Here is a 20,665-nt window from a genome sequence, read left to right on the forward strand (position 1 = left end):
GACTCTGCACAACTGTCTGGAAATAGCATATTATCACCTCTTAATTTTTAAATATCCTGTGCTTATTAATCATGAATACACATCACGTAGCCTCATCTTAAGGAAAACGTGAATTATATGAATTAGCACATAATTGAACAGCTATTAATTTCAGGTAGAAAACACAAGCTGGTGAATAAGGAGGAACTGCAGACTCACCAGTAGCTCTAAGTTTCCAGGGCACCGGAGGTGGTGCTTTCACACGTTGACCAGTATAGTGCTAGTTGGAGTAACCACTTTCAGGGAAGACAGAAAAGAAAGGAGAATTTGGAATTGCCTTTGAGCTTTGAGTCAGGAGAACCAATACTCAAGTCCTTAACACAGACTTTTTTAAGAGTTTTGTACTTCTGATTTCATCTCATAAAACCAAGATGGTAAATCTGATCCAAGGAGATGAAATGATTCAGTCTCAACATTTGGTTAACCTGCTAAAATTCCCAGAACTGTAATGAGATCTACATTATCATGCTTTTTCTAAGTGTCATAATTTGGATATATAACTCAACTGCCAAACTTCTCTGAGCACTGTATCTAGAGCTATTTAATCACCAACAAAGCTTTTTACTTTTTAGGGCAGCACCCATGGCATATGGAAGTTCCATTGCTAGGGGTTGAATCAGAGCTGTAGCTGCCAGCTTGCCCCACAGCCACAGCAAAATGGGATCCAAACCACATGTGTGACCTACACCGCAGCTCATGGCATACTTAACCCGCTGAGCAGGGGCCAGAGATCGAATCCACATCCCCATGGATTTAGGTCAAGTTCATTTCCGCTGAGCCATAATGGGAACTCCTAACAAAGCATTTAATATCTTTTAAACAACTTATCTCCTATAGACTTCTGAACCTTTATTTTCAGCCAGTGAGAACCTGTGGAGAGAAATGAATGCAATTGTTCCGTATTTTGTGCAGCCAGTCATCTCTACCTTTGCCCTTTTTTTTTTTTTTTTTTTAAATCAGCTTCACAAGAACGTAGGTGCTGTGGCTTTTTTTTCACTGACATGTGCCCTGGTTAGCAAACTAAAGCTTTTATTGGAGGTTGTCAAGAAAGCTAGTCCACAGAAAAATTCTAAACGCTGTTGTTTCTACTTGCTTTCCTCTGAGAGCAAGAAAAGTGATTAGTTAAAGTCACAATTAATGTCCAGTCAGTTTATGGGCCAAAAGATAACAACAGAAGAATAAAAAAGTATTGAATAAATGTGAACTAAGATGATCAATACAGTAGAAACCATTACTCAAGATGTGGTTCATACAGCATTTGGAACTATCATACTTGGGGTTTTTTTGATTGCTAAATAATTAGATACAGTGAATTAAAGAAGGACTTTGTAAGGACATTTAAGTACAAACAGAAGAAGAAAGACAAAATCATTAAGAATAAGACTGAGAAAATGTTAGCTGTAAAATGTGTATACAGCCAGTAACCCATGAGAGTCTTTTCCATTTCACCCACAGAGGCAACCATCAGAAGAAAGACAGCCTGTTTCCAAAGCTACTTTTCTGAAGTACAATCAAGTTCACCTTAATGAAGATTTACCCTAACATAATGACATGGTTCTCTTCCAGGAACCTCAGTTGCCCCTAAGAACCACAATCTAGAAATAGGCTCTTACGCCCCCTAAGCAAACATCTCAAAAACCTTTTATTTGTATTTTTTCATGTATAATCATGGGCCACTTTATTTAACTCAGTTTCGGTTTTAACTCAAATCCTGACTCCATCACTTCCTAGATATTTTTTTCTGCATCACTTTTATTTATTTGAGCATAGTTGATTTATTGACAGTGATGTGTCAGTTGCTGCTGTACAGTAAAGTGACCCAGTCATACATATATGCATTCTTTTTCTCATACTGTCTCTGATCATGTTCTCTCCCAAGAGACTGGATATATTTCCCTTTGCTGTACAGTAGGACCTCATCACTTATCCATTCTAAATGTAAGAGTTTGCATCTACCAATTCCAAACTCCCAGTACATCCCCCTCCCTTCCCCCTCCCCTTGGCAACCGTAAGTCTGTTCTCTATGTCCATGAATCTCTTTCTGCTTTGTGGATAGGTTCATTTGCATCATTTTTTAAAAATCAAATATACTTGTAGAATTTAAGATATAATATGGCATTGCATAATTTAAGAAGAGATATTAATCTGATACATGTTGTAATATGATTGCATTGCAGTGATACTTGATAGTTGCTACCTCTATCACTTTTTGCCATTACAGTACAATATTGTTGTCTATGTTTATTACACTGTCTATTAGCTCTCTGTTCAGGCTAGACTCTTTTTTAGAGGAAAATATTCCTATTCTCGCTAATATCTGATTTGTTCTCATTTCATACGTAATTCTGAAAAGTTGTGTGATCTAATTTTTCAGTCTTCCCAAACTATATATAAAAAAAAAATGGATGAGGGAAACAGCCATTTCCTTTAGGCATACAGACAATTTGGGCACGTGGAAGCTGACAGTCAATCTATCAGAAGAGCTAAATGACTGCATTGTGTTTCATTTTTTGTAAAGGCAAACAAATTTCAATTTTTCTGTTATCTCATGGTGCATTTAGTGCATTAACCACAGTTTAGGTAAATCTCATAATAAGTCAGTATGAAGTGTCCATTATGTGGGAAGAAAATAAACATGGACCATTACCAGAAAGTTCCTAAGAAAAATGTAATTACTGTCAAATAAAGCAAATCAATTCAGTCCTCTTTTAGAAAGAGCTCTCATTTATTCACGTGTGGAAAAACATAAAGGGATATAAGGGAGAAGAACAGAAGGAAAACTATGAGGCTCCCTAAATACTCATTTCTTAATCAGTTTAGAATAAAGAAGTAATTGTTAACTTTCCCCATTGCTATTTAGTGCTTTGTTGAAGGACAAAGCCAATAAATTAGACAAGAAAAAAAGATATAAATATTAAAAAGGTAGACACTAAACTGTCATTACTTATAGAGAATATGGCTGTATCAAGAAAATACAAAAGAGGAAGTTCCCATTGTGGCTCAGTGGGTTAAGAACCAAAGTAGTATCCGGATCTGGTTCAATCCCTGGCATCGCTCAGTGGGTTAAGGACTCAGCATAGCCACAATCTGCAACACAGATCACAGATGTAGCTCAGATCCAGCGTTGCTGTGGCTGTGGCATAGGTCTGCAGCTGCAGCTCCGATTCAACCTCTAGCCTGGTAACTTCCATATGCTGCAGATGTGGCCCTAAAAAGACAACAAACAAACAAAAATGAAAATACAAAAGAATTAAAAGACAAACTATTAGGACTACTGTAAGAGCAAAGAGCAAGGTGGCTAAATACTAAATAAGCAACACAGGTCTAATAGAAGGGTTTTACCATTTGAAAAATCTAGTTTAAAATACCCTATAAATTGATAATATCATAGATAGCCATAACACAAAGTACTCATGCTTTGTGAAGAAAATTGTGAAAGAAAGTTGCAATCATAATGAAGAACCATAAAAGATGATCTAAATAATAGAGAAACACACCAAGATCTCTGGAGTCTATAGATATCTGTGCCTGGTTGATATCCAGGTGGATATGAGGTCTTGGGTAGATTGGGTTTGTAGACTTTCAAATGTCTAGTACAGTCTGTTGGCATGGTTAAGAGGTGGTTATTAAGAGATGGTCATTCTACAGAAATTCCTGGTTGAATGGTACCATTCTTCCTCCCACCCAACCAGGCACTCTCTCTAACCCCTACACCAACTTTCACTTAAGGCAAGAGCCATTCAAGATCCACACACTCTGCTTTGCTCTCTAACAAACTGCAAGCACATCTTTTGTGCAGTAGGGAAAAAAAAAAAAAAAAAAAAAAAAAAAAAAAAAAAAAAAAAAAAACAGAAAACATAAAGTTCCAGCAACAGAGACTAAGAATAATAGCATGAACACTGACATGTAAAAATGGACATGGTGTTTTCTAGGTGGTAAGGAGATCATTTTCACTTGAGAAGGTGCCTCTCTATGAATGATACAGGAAACAAAGTTAAACAGATGTGGTGGAGCAAAACATTGAAAGCCAAGCTAAGGAATTTAGATTTTAGGAGTCATTGTCAACCTTTTTTTTTTTAAAGAGAAGCATATGTGTTAAAGTGTCCATGTTCTCCTTCCATTCATTTATAAGCCTGCTGAAATTCTGCTTTCATCTCCACACCTCCTGTAACAGAGTGCTCTTAAACTGATCTCTCACTAAGGTAATTAATATGTTGCAAAAATCAAATTATTCTTATCTATCATACTATTCTGTCAAATTCAGTGCTATTGACTCAACTCTACTTCCTTCTGGAAATGTCTCCTGGAGAATTCTCTTAGGAATAATATTTTCCTTTTCTAAACTTCTGCTGCTTTTCAAAGGACCATCAAACTTACTTCTCTCTGAAAACCATCTTTATCTTCTCCCCTCCTACACTAGAAAAGGCTTGATGCTATCACAACCCTTTTAAACTAATCTTCTGATCATATGATTCAGATTCATCAGCTATGCCAACTTCTCTCCAAATCTTCAACATGATCCCTCTCTGTAGGCTCCTCAACCTTAGCTTAGAAGGACACTTGACTTTCTCTAGTCCCACTTCAAATACTTCCTCAATGCCTCTGCCTGTCATGAAAGAAGAGAATAAATCTGCAGCTCACAGATCAGAATATAAGCAGTCAATGATCCTAAGACTTTGACATAATAATGGTTCTAATGGACCCTGGCCAATATAAAATCTTGGCAATGGCCAGAGAATGGGCACCATTGTTTTCGGATATGGTGTGATCTGAGTATAAAACTGTCAGACTCAGGCTGGTGTAGACTACTCATCATCTAATGTCCTAAGAGTCGACCCTCAAGTCTTAGATAATGGCTGTAATGCTGTAGTCAATATCATCGCATTCCTTTCAATGTATTTTATTGTAGGACAAATTATCTGACTATGTCTCTGCTACTTGATCAGTTTTCTGCTTCCAGGATGTACAAGCTCAATAGACATGGAAGCCATCTTCCAAAACAATAAGCAATAGTGAGGTCACCAAGGCACTTTGTCTTGGCAACTCTGTCACATCTGCCTGAAACCAACAATGGTATAGTTTGCATAAGCCTTAGTGATAGGGTAGACAAATGAAAGTGAGCTCTAGAAGACGTCATTGTCACCTGGGGCTTATTAGAAATGTATCCTCTGAGGTCCTACTCTAGACCTACTAAAAGAGAATCTGCATTTTAGCAAGATCCCCAAGTCATTCATATGCATGTTAAAATCCGAGACACACTAATTTCTAGGACAACAATTATCAGGCTTTATTCTACCTTAGAATCACCCAGATGCCTGTTAGAAGGAAAATTCCTAGATCCTACTGGGCTTCTGCCCATGGGTCTCTGCTAGGATTCATAGTCATCACATGAAATAAGGAATATATGATTCATGGACTTTACTTTCAAAAACAGCAGTCTAACTGAAGCCAAAAAAGTAAGAGACAAAGCAATGACTTCTAAAGGTAAACTTTTCCTCTTAATTTAGGGGCCATGACATATTATGAACCTTAAAAGCAATTCTTTGATGAATTGATCAAGTAGTTGAAAGGCAATCTCCTTTGTTAGGCAATCATAAGGAACTTGGAAAAGTAAGAGTGAACCGATGCGAATGTTATGAAGTGAGTCTTTATCTGAGCTCTCCTGAAAACCAATAAAAGAGAACCAAAAGCTAAAAACAAAAAAAGATAACCTGGGCACCATTTTGCTAGATTCATGCATTTTGCAGATATGAGTAGTAAGTCTTCATGAATTCTACTATTGCGTTGCTCTGAAGCATTTCATATGCTGTAATTACTCAGCTAACATAACAGAGATTTGATGACTACTGTAGAATTAAAAAAGAAAAAAAGCAAGAGTTTTGTGAGGTGAATATCTAAAAACCAAATTATCAAAACACATTACTTTCCAGGAGAAACTGAAGATAAATGAAAAATTCTTTCAAGAGGAAAAGTCTTCTAACTTAAGACAGAGGGAGTTAAATGCTCAAATGAAAATATTTTGATAACATGAAGCCTCTAGGAGAAATCTTAAGCCAGCTTTTGAAAAAAGCCAAGTTAAAAAAAAAAAAGCCAAGTAATGAGTCAAAATGCGGTCTTGAATTACCCCTTGATAACCTAATCTATTCATTTAGCAATTATACAGTAAATGAAAATATGGCTTGCGCTTTTCCTTATAAAATATAGGGTAAGACATACGCTCACTGTGTGGTATAGTCCAATAAAAGTTATTTCCTAGCAGAAATCTCTGTGTTATTTAAGGTATATGTATGCTGTGCCTTTTGGAGAGAAAAGGAGACAAGCCTGATGACATTAATGCTCTAGCAAAAGAAGGTGGAGATATAAATTTATGGTAGCCTCACTAATAACTAAAGTAAGACTTTGCTGTGATAAAAACTATTGGACAAGAATTCCTCATTGAACTAGTCCTTTCTTCTCAAACACAACTCCACATACCATTTTAGACAAAAAAGAAGTAAATCACGAGAACACCTGTCATTGATGCTTTCACAGTTTCAAAAGTCAGAATCAGAAATGATCATCTTTTAATGATGGACTAGTAATTTAAAGAGGGATAAAATAAAGAATAATTCTGTCTCTTTGTCTGAAATTTCCTCCCAGTTAATCTGATATCCACAATGTAGATTAGGATGTATGTTCATTAATTCTGAGTCCTGGAAGCATGCATTCTTAAACTTTGAAGATAAGGTTTTATTATTTAATCTAAAACAGACCTGAACTGCTACTAGTTAATTATTGTTTCCCATTTATTATTTTTTGTAGACTCACCCTCAACTTTTCAGTAGGGCCATAAGGCAAGCCGACCCACTTTGGTATACATTTCTCAAATATTTTATCCTGAAATATACACAGATGGTCTCTGACTTACAGTGGCTGGACTTACTGATTTTTCGATTTTACAGTAGTGAGAAAGTGATATGCATTCAATAGAAACTATTCTTCATATTTTGATTTTTTTTCCTTTTTCAGGGGCTCCCATAGCATATGGAAGTTCTCAGACGAGGGATGGATCCAAGCCGCAGCTGCAGCAATGCTGGGGATGGAACCCACAATGCCACAGAGATAAGCCGGATTATTAGCCCATTGCCCCAGAGCGAGAACTCCTTCCATATTTTGATTTTTGATCTTTTCCTGGGCTAGCAATCTGTGGTTACAATATGGTCTTGTGATGCTGGGTGGCAGCCTCAGCTCTCAGTCAACCCATGATCCCAAGAAGACAAGGGGAACGCCTGACTAACCATTTCTATACTCAGGCAACAATTCTGTTCAGCATTTTCAATACAGTATTCAACAAAATTCATTAGGTATTCACCACATTACTTAAAACAGGCTTTGTGGAGGAGTTCCTGTGGTGGCTCAGCAGCAACAAGCTTGACTAGTATCCATGAGGACACGGGTTCAATCCCTGGCCTTGCTCAGTGGGTTAAGGATCCAGTATTGCCATGAGCTGGGGTGTAGGTCACAGACACAGCTTGGATCCCATATTGCTGTGGCTAAAAAGAAGAAACTCAATTTTCCTTAGAAGATTTTCTTTCTTTTTAGGGCTGCACCTGTAACGTATGGAAGTTCCCAGGCTAGGGGTCGAATCAGAGCTGCAGCTGCCGGCCTAGGCCACAGCCACAGCAATGCCAGATCTGAGCCACACCTGTGACCTACACTACAGCTTGCAGCAATGCAGGATGGTTAACCCACTGAGAAAAGCCAAGGATCAAGCCCGCCAACCTCATGGATACTAGTTGGGTTCTTAACCCACTCAGCCACAACATGAACTCTGAGACACAACAGGAGCTCCTTAAAGGATGTTAAACTACCATTTTCCACTCTCTATTAAAGTATGCCATAACTCTCCCAGACTTCAGGCAATATTACAAAACCACAGTAATCAAGACAGTGTGGCACTGGTACCGAAACAGACATACAGACCAAAACATGCTATTTCGTTTTTAAGTAGCAGCCTAAGGAGCTCAGTATCTTGTAACTTACAGGGAGTATGGTCTAGATTCACTGCCATCCAAAAGCTTTCCTGAAGAGAAACATTTATTTTTGCTTGAACGAAGTTCAGTTCAACTCTCTCCCCACCTATTATAAAATCCCGACCACACTAACTTAAGGCAGAAAAGCAAAGAGAGAAATAGTATTATATTGGACACTGGTATAAATGTTTCGACTGTCTTAGTGTGATACGGTTTACCTCAGTGGAAGGTACTACCACAAAGGGTTTTAGAAAGCTCACTGTGTGTACTTTAAGATTATAGACATCCTTCTTCACATTACATAGAGAAATTTCTGTATGACTTTATCGCCAAGAATATCAGAGCTTCTTTTCAGAAATTGGTTTGATTTTATTTCATGGACATTAAATTATGTAATAATCATTCATTTTTGCACTGACAAATAAAAGAAGCTTAACCCAAGTGTATGGTCCCTATTATAAAGCATATGATTAGATGATTATAATTATTGTATTAGTCTCAATTTTTGCTCCTTATCTACGCTTCATTTTGAATTTTTTAAAAATCACTTTCTTTAAGGTAGGTCAACCTTCAGTACTTCATACATCCTTTAAAATCTAAATCTTTTATGGAAGACAGTAAAAAATATTCTGTTGGAGTGCCCTTCATGGCTCAGTGGTTAACGAACCTGACTAGGATCCATGAGGATATGGGCTCGATCCCTGGCCTCACTCAGTGGGTTAAGAATCAGGCACTGCCGTGAGCTGTACTGTAGGTCACAGACACAGCTCGGATCCCACGTTGCTGTGGCTGTGGTGTCGGTCGGCAGCTGTAGCTCTGATACGACCCCTAGCCTCAGAACTTCATGGGTGTGGCCCTAAAAAGCAAAAAAAAAAAAAAAACAAAAACAAAAAACAAAAAACAAACAAATATATATGCATAGATAGATAATCTGTCAATTTGAAGATACATTTTTTCCCCACACTTTTACATATGCAAAATGAGGATGAATCCTACAATCTATATCATTTAAGATATATTTGATAGAATTTTATTTTTTTTCTTACAGGTCCTTAAAATATATATCTAAAAATTGATGCCATCTTAGATTTAATAAAACATGGTAAATCAAACAATTATAAGAAACAAACTTACTGAAAAGATCTAACAATTCATGTTTTCCTAGAATCTGTGCCACTTTCAATGTCTAAACTTAGAGCAATAAAAAATGATGCTCAAAATTAAAACACTGAAGCAATGTCAGAATTCACTGAAGGAGCAATTTCTGAGATTGGGGATTTTAAGTAAAAAGGTGTTTCTGTTTTCAAAAATCCTAAATCAGTGCCCATTTGAGGAAAACCCATTCTCTTTTTAATGTCCCTGTGAAGAAATGACTGAACTATGTTCATGATTCACTATTTTGGATTTACTGTGCTTAAAATAAAATGAAACAGGAGTTCCCATCGTGGCACAGCAGAAACAAATCTGACTAGGAACCATGAGGTTCCGGGTTCAATGCCTGGCTTCACTCAGTGGGTTAAGGATCTGGTGCTGCTGTGAGCTGTTGGTGTAAGTTGCAGACACATCTCAAATCTGGCATTCCTGTGGCTGTGGCTTAGGCCAGCAGGTACAGCTCTGATTAGACCCCTAGCATGGGACCCTCCATATGCCATGTGCGCAGCCCTAAAAAGACAAAAGACAAAAAGTAAATAAATACATTAATTAAAATAGTAAAATAAAATGAAACAAAATACAACTAGACTGTTAACAAGAAAGAGGAGACAAAAATCTGAGACCACAATAAATAAAAAAAATTTTCCAATCAACACTATATAACTAAAGAATCCAGTTGACTAAAACTTCTATTCCATCCCCGTCCCCCAAATTCATCAAGTCTTCTTACTGTAATCCTTGATTGACAAGGTCACTTGGTTTGACATCTTCCTTCTTTAAAGTTAGTGGACTTGAACACTGAGTGTACACACTCTACGGGGAGTAAAGGACAGTTGGTGAGAGCCAGAAAAAAAGCCAGGACTCTACATTGGTTTATGTCTATAAGTGGATATTAAGCCAGAGTAACGTTCCTAATAAGGGCTTAAACTGGCACCATTATCCCACCTCTACATCAAATGGTCTCAAGCTACATATGACCAATAGGGTATCCTGAGAGAAAAGTGGGATCCACAAATCCCAGGAAGAGGTAGTGGTGGCCTTGCACTTTATTGTACACCTGATAATGTGAATTGAAGGATTCTAAAACACATGCACACACCCTCACAAAAGCGACCGGAAACTTTCAAAGATCCCCGCAAAGAAACTGGAGCTTAAAGATAGTACTAAAAAATGCAACCATAATTTATCTGTCAGGAAATGCAGGGCTGACCCATCCTCCTACTCTTAATACAAGCTCTTTGTCAGCTACATCATGAGACTAAGAAAAAGACAATCTAATCAGAGATGAGGAGCTGAAATATATATTTACAGCCATGGTTTCTAACAATGAATCTCATTCCAATTTCCTTGAGATATTAGCTAATGATGGCCTAAAGCAACTGTGATTTACAAAACTTAAAGGTTAAACACACAGAAAATGTATCCATTTTAGGTATGTATTTTATATTTTCAGTGAAAAGTAAGTGTATTCTTTTCATGATTGTTAATGGAAAAGAATTCCTTGTGCTATTGGTGATATGGAACCCATCTTTTTCTTTGGTTCACAAGACAAGGCTGCATTTCCCAGCCTCCCTTGGACTTTATGTGATCAACTGACTGAATTCTCACCAAGAGAATGTGAGTTTTAGTGATGTGCACTCTTCTCAACCTGGGCCACTAATACCCTCCTCCATGGTTTCTCCCTCAAGCTGACAAATTTGCAAGCCAGGTGTTGCAGATGATGAAGCTACAAGTTGAAAGGGGATGAAGTCTCTAAATTGTCCTTTGGATATTATGTAAAGAGAAGAACACTTCTGGAGTTCCCGTCGTGGCTCAGTGGCTAACGAATCCGACTAGGAACCATGAGGTTGCGGGTTCGATCCCTGGCCTCACTCAGTGGGGTGAGGATCCGGCGCTGCCGTGAGTTGTGGTGTGGGTCGAAGACATGACTAGGATCCCGCGTTGCTGTGGCTCTGGTGTAGGCAGGCGGCTACAGCTCCAATTCAACCCCTAGCCTGGGAAGCTCCATGTGTCACAGATGTGGCCCTAAAAAGACAACAACAAAAAAAAGAACACTTCTAACATGTTAAGCCTCTGATATTTTGAGGTTTATCTGTTACAGCAGTTAATATTAAATACATCACTGTATTATTTATAGTTAATAGTTATACATACGCAATATATATTGTAAAATGATCACCAAAATAAGTCTAGTTAACATCTGTCACAATACTTACAAACTTTTTTCTTGTGACTAGAACTTTTAAGATTGCACCCTTAGCAACTTTCAAATACATAACACAATCTTATTAACTATACTAACCATCCTGTATATTACATCCCCAGAACTTATATCTATGAATTTGTTTTTGGTGTGTTTATGTTACACTCATAAGTAAGATCATGTAGTATTTGTCTTTTTTTTTTTTTTTTTTTTTTTGGCTTTTTAGGGCTGCACTCACGGCACATGAAAGTTCCCAGGCTACAGGTCAAATCGGAGCTGCCTGCCTACACCACAGCCACAGCAATGCGGGCTCTGAGCTGCATATGCGACCCACACTGCATCTCAAGGCAACACTGGATCCTTAACACTGAGCACGGCCAAGGATCAAATCCCCATCCTCCAGGATAACAGTCTGGTTCATTTCTGCTGAGCCAAAACTGAAACTCCCTAGTATTTGTCTTTGTCTGTCTGACTTATTTTACTTAGCATAATACCCTCAAGGTCCATTTATATTGTCACAAATAGCACGTTTTCATCTCTTTTTTTATGGCTAAACAATATTGCCTTGTTTGCGTGTACAATTTTCTTTATTCATTCATCCATCCATGGACATTTAGGTTGTTTCCATGTCATAGCTAATGTAAATAATGCTCAATGAACATGGGATGTAGGCATTTTTTCATTTACTTTGGATAAATACCTGGAAGTAGAATTGCTGGGTTATATGATAGACCTATTTTTAGGTTTTTGAAAAACCTCATATTGTTTTTCATATTGGCTGCACCAATTTACATTCCTACCAACAATGTATGAGTTCCCTTTTCTCTACAATATATGTATATTTTATAATATATGTACTATATTAGGTTCAGAAATGTATACTTATTTAGAAGGATAAATAACATACTCTAAATGTATACACACACATACACACACAGACAATATAAACTTTTTTTAAAAAACTGTGTTACGATAGTTTCCTATCATAACATTTGGTAGATAAAAGTTTCTCACTTTTTATGCAGGTTTTTACATACTCCATTCTGTGAATTGCTTTGGAAAATGGAAAGTTTCCATTTTCCATATGAGAAAGTTTAAAAGCACCAAATCTTTTTCTTACACAGTTTTGAGAAGTCATTCTATTCATACCACTTCAATGACCTAGGAATAACCTGATTGCCAGTTAAAGATATATTTCTTATAGCAAAAAACAAACAACAAAGAGACTAAAATCACATTAAATTTGTTTATCAAGTCAGATTACAGATTTTCTCTTCAGGTTAAGATCCAACTACCGAAGCTAAGAATTATTAAATATGAAATCTCAAGGCATCTGCTAATATTTTTAGTAAACTCTGACATCCCCATAGATACTGTTAAATAATCCTATAGATATAGGTACATAAAATTACTCATTATGGGAGTTCCTGTCATGGCACAGTGGAAACGAATCTGACTAGGAACCATGAGGTTGCAGGTTCAATTCCTGGCCTCACTCAGTGGGTTAAGGATCCAGCGTTGCCATGAGCTGTGGTGTGGGTCGCAGACATGGCTCAGATCTGTCATTGCTGTGGCTGTGGCTGTGGCTGTGGCTGGCGGCAACAGCTCTGATTGGACCCCTAGCCTGGGAACCTCCATGTGTGGCCCTGAAAAGACAAAAGAAAAAAAAATTCATTATGTAGCCCAAAATGTTTACAAAGACACTTTTTAAATTTTCCTTGTGGTCTTTACAAACTTCTATTGGATTTAAGGAGACAGGTATCTGCTACCTGCAAGAACTGCATCTGAATATTTCTTTTACAGAAATGAACTGCATTTGCTGGTGAATATACGAAATCACAGTTGTAACATGGGTGATTTTAGAGGATAAATATTTTCCCTCCCCCTTTTCAATTTGAAAGCACTTTAGGGAATTACTGTCAAATGCTTGAAACATCCTGAAAGTCAGAATACTTGCCTCAATCCTTCTGCCCCAATACACCTCACTGACTACCAGCCAAATTTTCCACCTACGCAAATCTTTACCAAGCTCCTGCTAACATGCATCTTCTATTTCTGTCCACCCACAAGAATCTTAAATTATCCCTTTTCTTTGGACCAACATGGTAAGTGAAGCCCAAGGTATACTGGGGCAAATGACATTCCAGCACAGTTGGGTCTGGCAGCAGACACAAAGCTGCTACACCTCACCTTGTCACAGAGACCTGCTTTGTGGGAGTTTCAGGGAGGATCAATTAACTCTATTACTGGCTGCAATAAACACAATCATCAGTTAGAGGAATCAGAAAAAGTGACTTAGAAACACATCAACACATTCAGCAAACACTGGAGATGACAGAGACCGCAGAGCACCAGGAAACAGCGCTTCTAATTGTGCTTCTAAAACTGTCCATGAATTGTTGTTACAACACAAATGATCCATTACGTGATCACCATGCTCTGGCCTATTCTTATATCACTGCTAAAGGTAATAATTGTTCCTACCAAGCACACTGAGTAGAAAGATTTTCCAAAAGGAACAAATGGCAAAACAAAGAAATCCTGCAGTAACCACCCCCCCCCAAAAAAAACCCTCAAATTCTAACATGGACCAGGAGATTTCAGCATAAATCCTGCTGATCCTAAGTTAACAACAAAGCAGAGAATCAAATGATTAGGCTATTCAGAAGTATAGTATCAATTTCTTTATTCTTTATTCTTACCTAACATTTTTAATGTTTTAAGACTTTTTTTTTTCCAGCAGGGATATAAACTTCATCTTATGAAATAAAAATGATTTGTTCATTTTCTCAATTTTGCAGTAGCCATTAAATATATCCTTTCTCACAAATACCATATGATATCACTTATATGTGAAATCTAAAATATGACGTGGATGAACCTATCTACAGAACAGAAACACTCACAGACACAGAGTTGCCAAGGTGGGGTGGGGTGGGCAGAGTGGAATGGACTCAGAGTTTGGGGTTAGTGGATGCGAACTATTACATTTAGAATGGGTAGGCAATGAGGTCCCACTGTATAGCACAGGGAATTATATCCAATCACTTATGATAGAACAAGATGGAAGATAATATGAGAAAAAGAATGTATATATATATATATATATATGTATGACTGGGTCACTTTGCTGTACAGCATACATTGACAGAATATTGTAAATCAACTATACTTTAATAAAAAAAGTAAATATATCCTTTCTCTCTCCCTCTTCCCCTTCCCCTCCCCACCTTCTGCATGTGCGCACATGTACACTCATACAGACACTGAAAGAAAGTACAGTCTAAAATGTTCACCATGCTACTTTGATTTTTATGATTTTCTCCAATGGCATGTATTTTTAAAATACTGTATTGGAGTTCCTGTCGTGGCGCAGTGGTTAACGAATCTGACTAGGAACCACGAGGTTGAAGGTTCGGTCCCTGCCCTTGCTCAGTGGGTTAATGATCTGGCGTTGCCGTGAGCTGTGGTGTAGGTTGCAGACGCGGCTCAGATTCTGCGTTGCTGTGGCTCTGGCATAGGCTGGTGGCTATGGCTCCAATTACACCCCTAGCCTGGGAACCTCCATATGCCGCAGGAGTGGCCCAAGAAATAGCAAAAAAAGACAAAAAAATAAAAAAATAAAATAAAATACTGTATCAAATTCCAGGTCCTGGTAATTATGATACACCTGAAATGTCAATTTCAAGCCACCTTTTACAAGTATTGATGAGGAAGCTTTAGGTTCTCAGTAAACTCAAAAACATAACAGCTGGAATTAATACTAAAATTAAAAAGTATATAAGCTCTTAGCACCTCCTGGAACAGAACTGACATTACTAGTCTCACATAAAGGGAATGATACTTGCAAGCCACAAGGGGATTCATTTAACACAAAACCTACTGATTTCTGAGGGGTGGGGGTGAGGGAACTATATTTTCCCACTAGCATATTTAAAAACATTTTTTTCCGGAGTTCCCTTCGTGGCGCAATGGTTAACGAATCCGACTAGGAACCATGAGGTTGCGGGTTCGATCCCTGCCCTTGCTCAGTGGGTTAACGATCTGGCGTTGCCGTGAGCTGTGGTGTAGGTCACAGACGCGGCTCGGATCCTGCGTTGCTGTGGCTCTGGCATAGGCTGATGGCTACAGCTCCGATTAGACCCCTAGCCTGGGAACCTCCATATGCCGCAGGAGCGGCCCAAGAAATAGCAAAAAGACAAAAAAAAAAAAAAAAAACAAAACAAAAAACAGTTTTTTCCAAAAACAAAAAGTGAAAAAATCCTACCCAAATCTCATCCTTTTATTGTTAATTAGTCTCTTCTCTAGAATCAAGATTAATCATGACTAATAATGCCACCCTATTCTTTCTGTAATAGAATCCTAAAGAGTAAGTGCTCTCTAGAAACATCTGGCTTATTACACACGGATCACGTGTATGTGAGGATGAAGAAATGAAAGTATTACCTCTATTACTCCGATAACAACATCAAGCACTGAGAAATTTGCTTGCCAGAGGTCATAAAGCCCACTGAAGGAGAAGAATTCTGGTTTTAATTTGTCCGACACTGGCAGTTTATTTCCCTGAGATAATGCTCAACACAGACTTGCCTTGTTTTATATCCAGTACAAATTTCTAAAACCAAAACCAACTGTGTTTTATAGCTAGAAAATGGAAGTGGCTACACCATTTCATTATGGTATGCATGGCATAGCCCTTTAATTTTTTTTCCTCAAAGATATAATTATATCATCTACTGACATTTTCTGATTTTGATATGTAAGTATACATTATTGTTCTCCTATTAAGCTACAAATGGTAAAATGCCAATGGCTTGAATAAAGACCATATTGACATTTTACTGTAGGGTCATCTCGTCACAGACAGAATGCCAGCTTTCCACTTGAATGCACTGCATAGTGTCTGGCTGCATTCCTTAAACATCACTTCTCAAATACATCAAGGTTCTAGGGAACTGTTGACGAAATAAAAGGGAAAATGAGCAGATCATAATTATCTTGTCAAGATTCTTCTTGTGAACATTTATTTGGACAATTCACAAAAAAAGAAAGCATCTCATTTTCTAATTCAGGATATCGTTTCTCTTCAAAATCTGTATTAGCCTTATTGAAATTGCAAAATGGGGGTCTGTAGCATCAGTACTGAAGCAATATTGCACAGTGAAATGTCAGCAAAAGGCAGCAGTGTGAGGGTAGCAGAGAGAATGCAGGCTTTGGAGCGACCGTGTCTTATCTGGGTGAGAAATTACAGAATCTGAGACTCGGTTTCCTATTTTGAAAAATGACAGTAACAATATACACCTCAGGAGTTCCTGCTGTGGCACAGTGGGTTCAGATCCCGACTGCAGTGGTCTGGGGCTCTGAGGAAGCATGGGTTCAATCCCTGGCCAGGTTCAGTGAGTTAAGGATCCAGAGTTGTCACAGTGGCTCAGATTCAATTCCTGGCATGGGAACTTCCATATGCTGTGGGTACAGCCATAAAAATAAAAATAACAGTAATAATAATATACACCTCATGGGGAAGTTGTGACGTTTAAAGCTCATAGTAACAAAAGAGGTGTTCCAAAAATAATAGTGAACACACACATCATGAGGGAAAATGTCTTGGACATGAGATAACAATATTTGCACTTAAGCCCCACTCACTTATTAGCTGTATCATATTGAGGTAAATGAATCTCTTTGAGTCTTTTTTTTCAGTTCTAAATGAAAAATTATCCATAAGTTATTTCAAATTCCCATATTCCATATGCTAATAAATTTCAGTTCTTCACTTGTGGTTCATGATGGTAAATTTTGTATATATATCTGATATGGATTTTTTTGTATCCACTGAGATGGACTAAATGAGTGGGAGAATATTATTTTAACATTTAAGTTTCTGCTGTCAAAATTTAGAGGGGTTAACAAAAGAGTACCAGAAACCTCCTCTTCTGGGATAATTTCAGAGAAGTTTGGGTGTCTTACCTGAAGTATTCTGGGGCTCACAGGAAGCCCTATTGATCCCGAATATTATGAAATTTTTCATAATTTTCTTTAGATATGCACCTTATTTTTTCCATTAAATGCTTTTATAAATTTCTAAGCTGAATACAGCAGTATAGCACCATTAAATGAGCTTAATTGCACAGTCCAAATTTTTTGTTATAAGCAATGCATAATTCATATGTTTAATTTTTTCATACAGAGTATGAAGAATAGTTTTTAAATTAAATATTTATATTTTGCAAAGATTATATTTTTAGCAATGTGCTAGTCATTTTGAGATGCTGGGGCTTTGCTGAGCCAGGAAGTTTTAGGCAGGTGTTTAATTGGACTAATTAAGCAACATGCATGTAGTCACTTCCGGTTTTCCATTTGCTCTTTGTACATGCAGATAAGCAACACAACTGATTGCCTAATTAGACTATTTAAAACCCACTCGCTCTTTAGAGTCAAGGAATTTTTTTGGAGCTCACAGTTACAAACTCAAAACATAATATGTGCTCTCAAGTCTTACATATTTTTCTTCCTGTTCTGTCATTTTTCAATTTGATTTTTTCATATTACTTTAACAATATTAGCATAGGAGATAAGAGTAATAAAATGTACTGCATCCATAAAGAACATAAAAGTTACATGGTTTACTGCTTTCACAGTTTTTCTCAGCAAGGATAAAATATATCTTCTCCCGCTTGACTCACTCTTAAGAAAAATCAATATTTTTAGTTGGCCTAGGGATCAAATCTGAAAGACTGGCCTCATTAGCACTATAACCACTTAAATCAGCTGCCCATAAACCTCCTGTGGTTATCAAACTTCAGATAAAGAAGGGCAAAATATATTCTTCCTTTTCTCATCATTCCTCTACCTATAAACATTAAGATGTTCCCAAAATTCAATTTTAAATCCCCAGACTACACAACAAATCCAAGTCCATTTTGGGTTCTGCTTATATGCTCTTGAGTAGTATATATATAAATTAGGGAGAATATATATGTATGTGTGTATATATATATATATATTTTTTTTTTTTCTTTTGTCTTTTTAGGGCCGCACTCATAGCATATGGAGTTTCCCAGGCTAGGGATTGAATTAAGGAAGCAAAGTGTTTTGTCGTACATACAAAGATAATTCTAATAATAAGGTAATTATATTCCATAATGTTGAATATTAAAAAGGAAAAAATAAAGAAGCGTGGAAAAAAGTAATGACAGGAGACAGTCTTACAGTAATTAGATAATGAGATTTTCCTAGATATCTGGGTAAGTATAGTGAGGAGATCTGAGGAGTTCTTAGGCCTTACCCAATGTCAAGTTATGTCATCTATTTATAACAAAAATTAAGATATTAGAAAAATTTAAACCAATAATCACCAAATGGCTCTTCTGCCAGAAAGGAAAGGAAACTACATCCTTGGAGCACTTGCTCAGTAAAAGCTTTTTTTGCTGGGTACTTATGATGCTTTCTCTCAATGAACCTGTACAACTATGCAGAATAATAATAATATAATAATGATATAAATCTTATGCCAGGGAAGTAACATTAGATGGATTTTTTGGTCATTTTTTAAAGTTTTACTGAAGTATAGTTGATTAACAAGGTTGTGATAATTTCTGCCATACAACAAAGTGATTCAGTCATACATATATACACTCCCATTCTCTTTCAGATTCTTTTCCCATATAAGATTATCATAGGATACTGGTCAGAGTTCTCTGTGCTATACAGCAAGTCCCCCTTGGCTAGTCATTCCATATACCTTAGCATGCATATGCCAATCCCATATACCCATTCCATCCCTCTCCACCCCCATCCCCTTTGGTAACCCTAAGTTTTTATAAATCTGTGAATCTGTTTCTGTTCTGCAAATAAGCTCATATGTATCCTTTTTTTTTAGATTCCAAATATAATAAGTGATATCATATGATATTTGTCTTTCACTGTTAGTGAAAGTTACCATACTAACTTCTGTCAGTATGGTAATTTCTAGGTTCATCCATGTTGCTACAAATGGCATTATTTCATTCTTTTTTATGGCTAATATTCCATTGTATATATGTACTACATCTTCTATATACATTCCTCTGTTGTTGAACTTTTAGATTGCTTCTATGCCCTGGTTATTGTAAATAGTGCTGCAATGAACATTGGACTGCATGTATATTTTTGAATTATAAAGTCATACAGAAGTCAGAGGCACAGCACAGGTTTGCAAGCAGACGTGACTCTATGCATCATCCTAGCCTGATCCCCCTTTATGTTATGTTTGCATAGCAAGGTAGATTTTGACAATTTACATAGAGATGCTTTGTTTTATAATATAGGTTGAGAGAAAATTCATAGAAAGTGAGAGTTATGGCATGCTAATTATGAAAGATGTATTATTACAAAATTAGAGTGACAACTTCTAATTATAACGAAAGCATATGCAGCTCACTATCTGGGTCTAAATTCTATAAGAAGTAAAATGTATGTAATGAGAGCATTAGATGAAGGCCTTCTAAGCTGTGACATGTTAACCTGTGTCACACAGCAGGAGAAAATCAGGCAGTCAGGCAGCACCATGATCAGGAAATGGGTGTGCTGCACAAACTACCTACCCATGACTGACTCCTTATTTCTTTAAAGTGATGCTGGCACCGAATATGAATATCCCCAGGAAACAACACTGAGTCTACTTCATCCCCTTACCACCTGAGAAAAGCAAGGGTCCCCAAGTTGCCACGAATGCTTCTAGAGGAGCCACCAACTAAGCAATAAAGCAAAGGGCACTTCTCCTGGGATTCAGAGCACTAAGCCCTAGACAAAATTTAAGGTCTCTAGCCATCCCTTCCCATGTCTTTTTCCCATAAGAGGCAGCATGTCTTGCAATATGAGCAGGCACACCAGACAGAACCCAGTTAACTGAGAAGAGAATGGCAAAAGAACCAGGGAGGCCAAATGAAGAAAGAGGTCAAGGCTGTCAGAGGCCATTAGGTGCATGTGCTCCACATTGGGCTGGTGACAAAAGTTTCACAAATAACCATGTAGGTGACCCCCAGCGAGGCAATCCAAGGCTGAGATGGTATTGGAGGAATTCCAGGCTGCTGCTGCTGCTGCTCTAAGTTGGAGGTTCGTGCTAATTTCATGACGGACAGAACAATCACGTAAGGCAAGATCTGGGCATCTGAGGGATCTGGCCACAGGACTCGGGCTTTTTAACTCAGCCATGAGATAATGGAGTCAGGAGCTCAGCAGAGATTCAGGCCCAATGACTCTTGGCTTTATTGTTTTATTT

General features: G+C 37.5%; 1 protein-coding gene across 12 annotated transcripts in view; it reads right to left on the reverse strand.

Annotated features, from left to right (window-relative positions):
• CTNNA2 (catenin alpha 2) overlaps window positions 1-20,665 on the reverse strand; it is a 1,217,074-nt gene that overhangs the window by 959,512 nt on the left and 236,897 nt on the right. The gene's annotated exons all lie outside the window — the stretch shown is intronic.

The sequence above is a fragment of the Sus scrofa genome, chromosome 3 (genome assembly GCF_054392235.1).
Source record: "Sus scrofa isolate SSC_HxYL_T2T_F1_AM1 chromosome 3, Sscrofa_HxYL_maternal_Yorkshire_Landrace_v2.0, whole genome shotgun sequence".
Lineage (NCBI taxonomy): Eukaryota > Metazoa > Chordata > Mammalia > Artiodactyla > Suidae > Sus > Sus scrofa.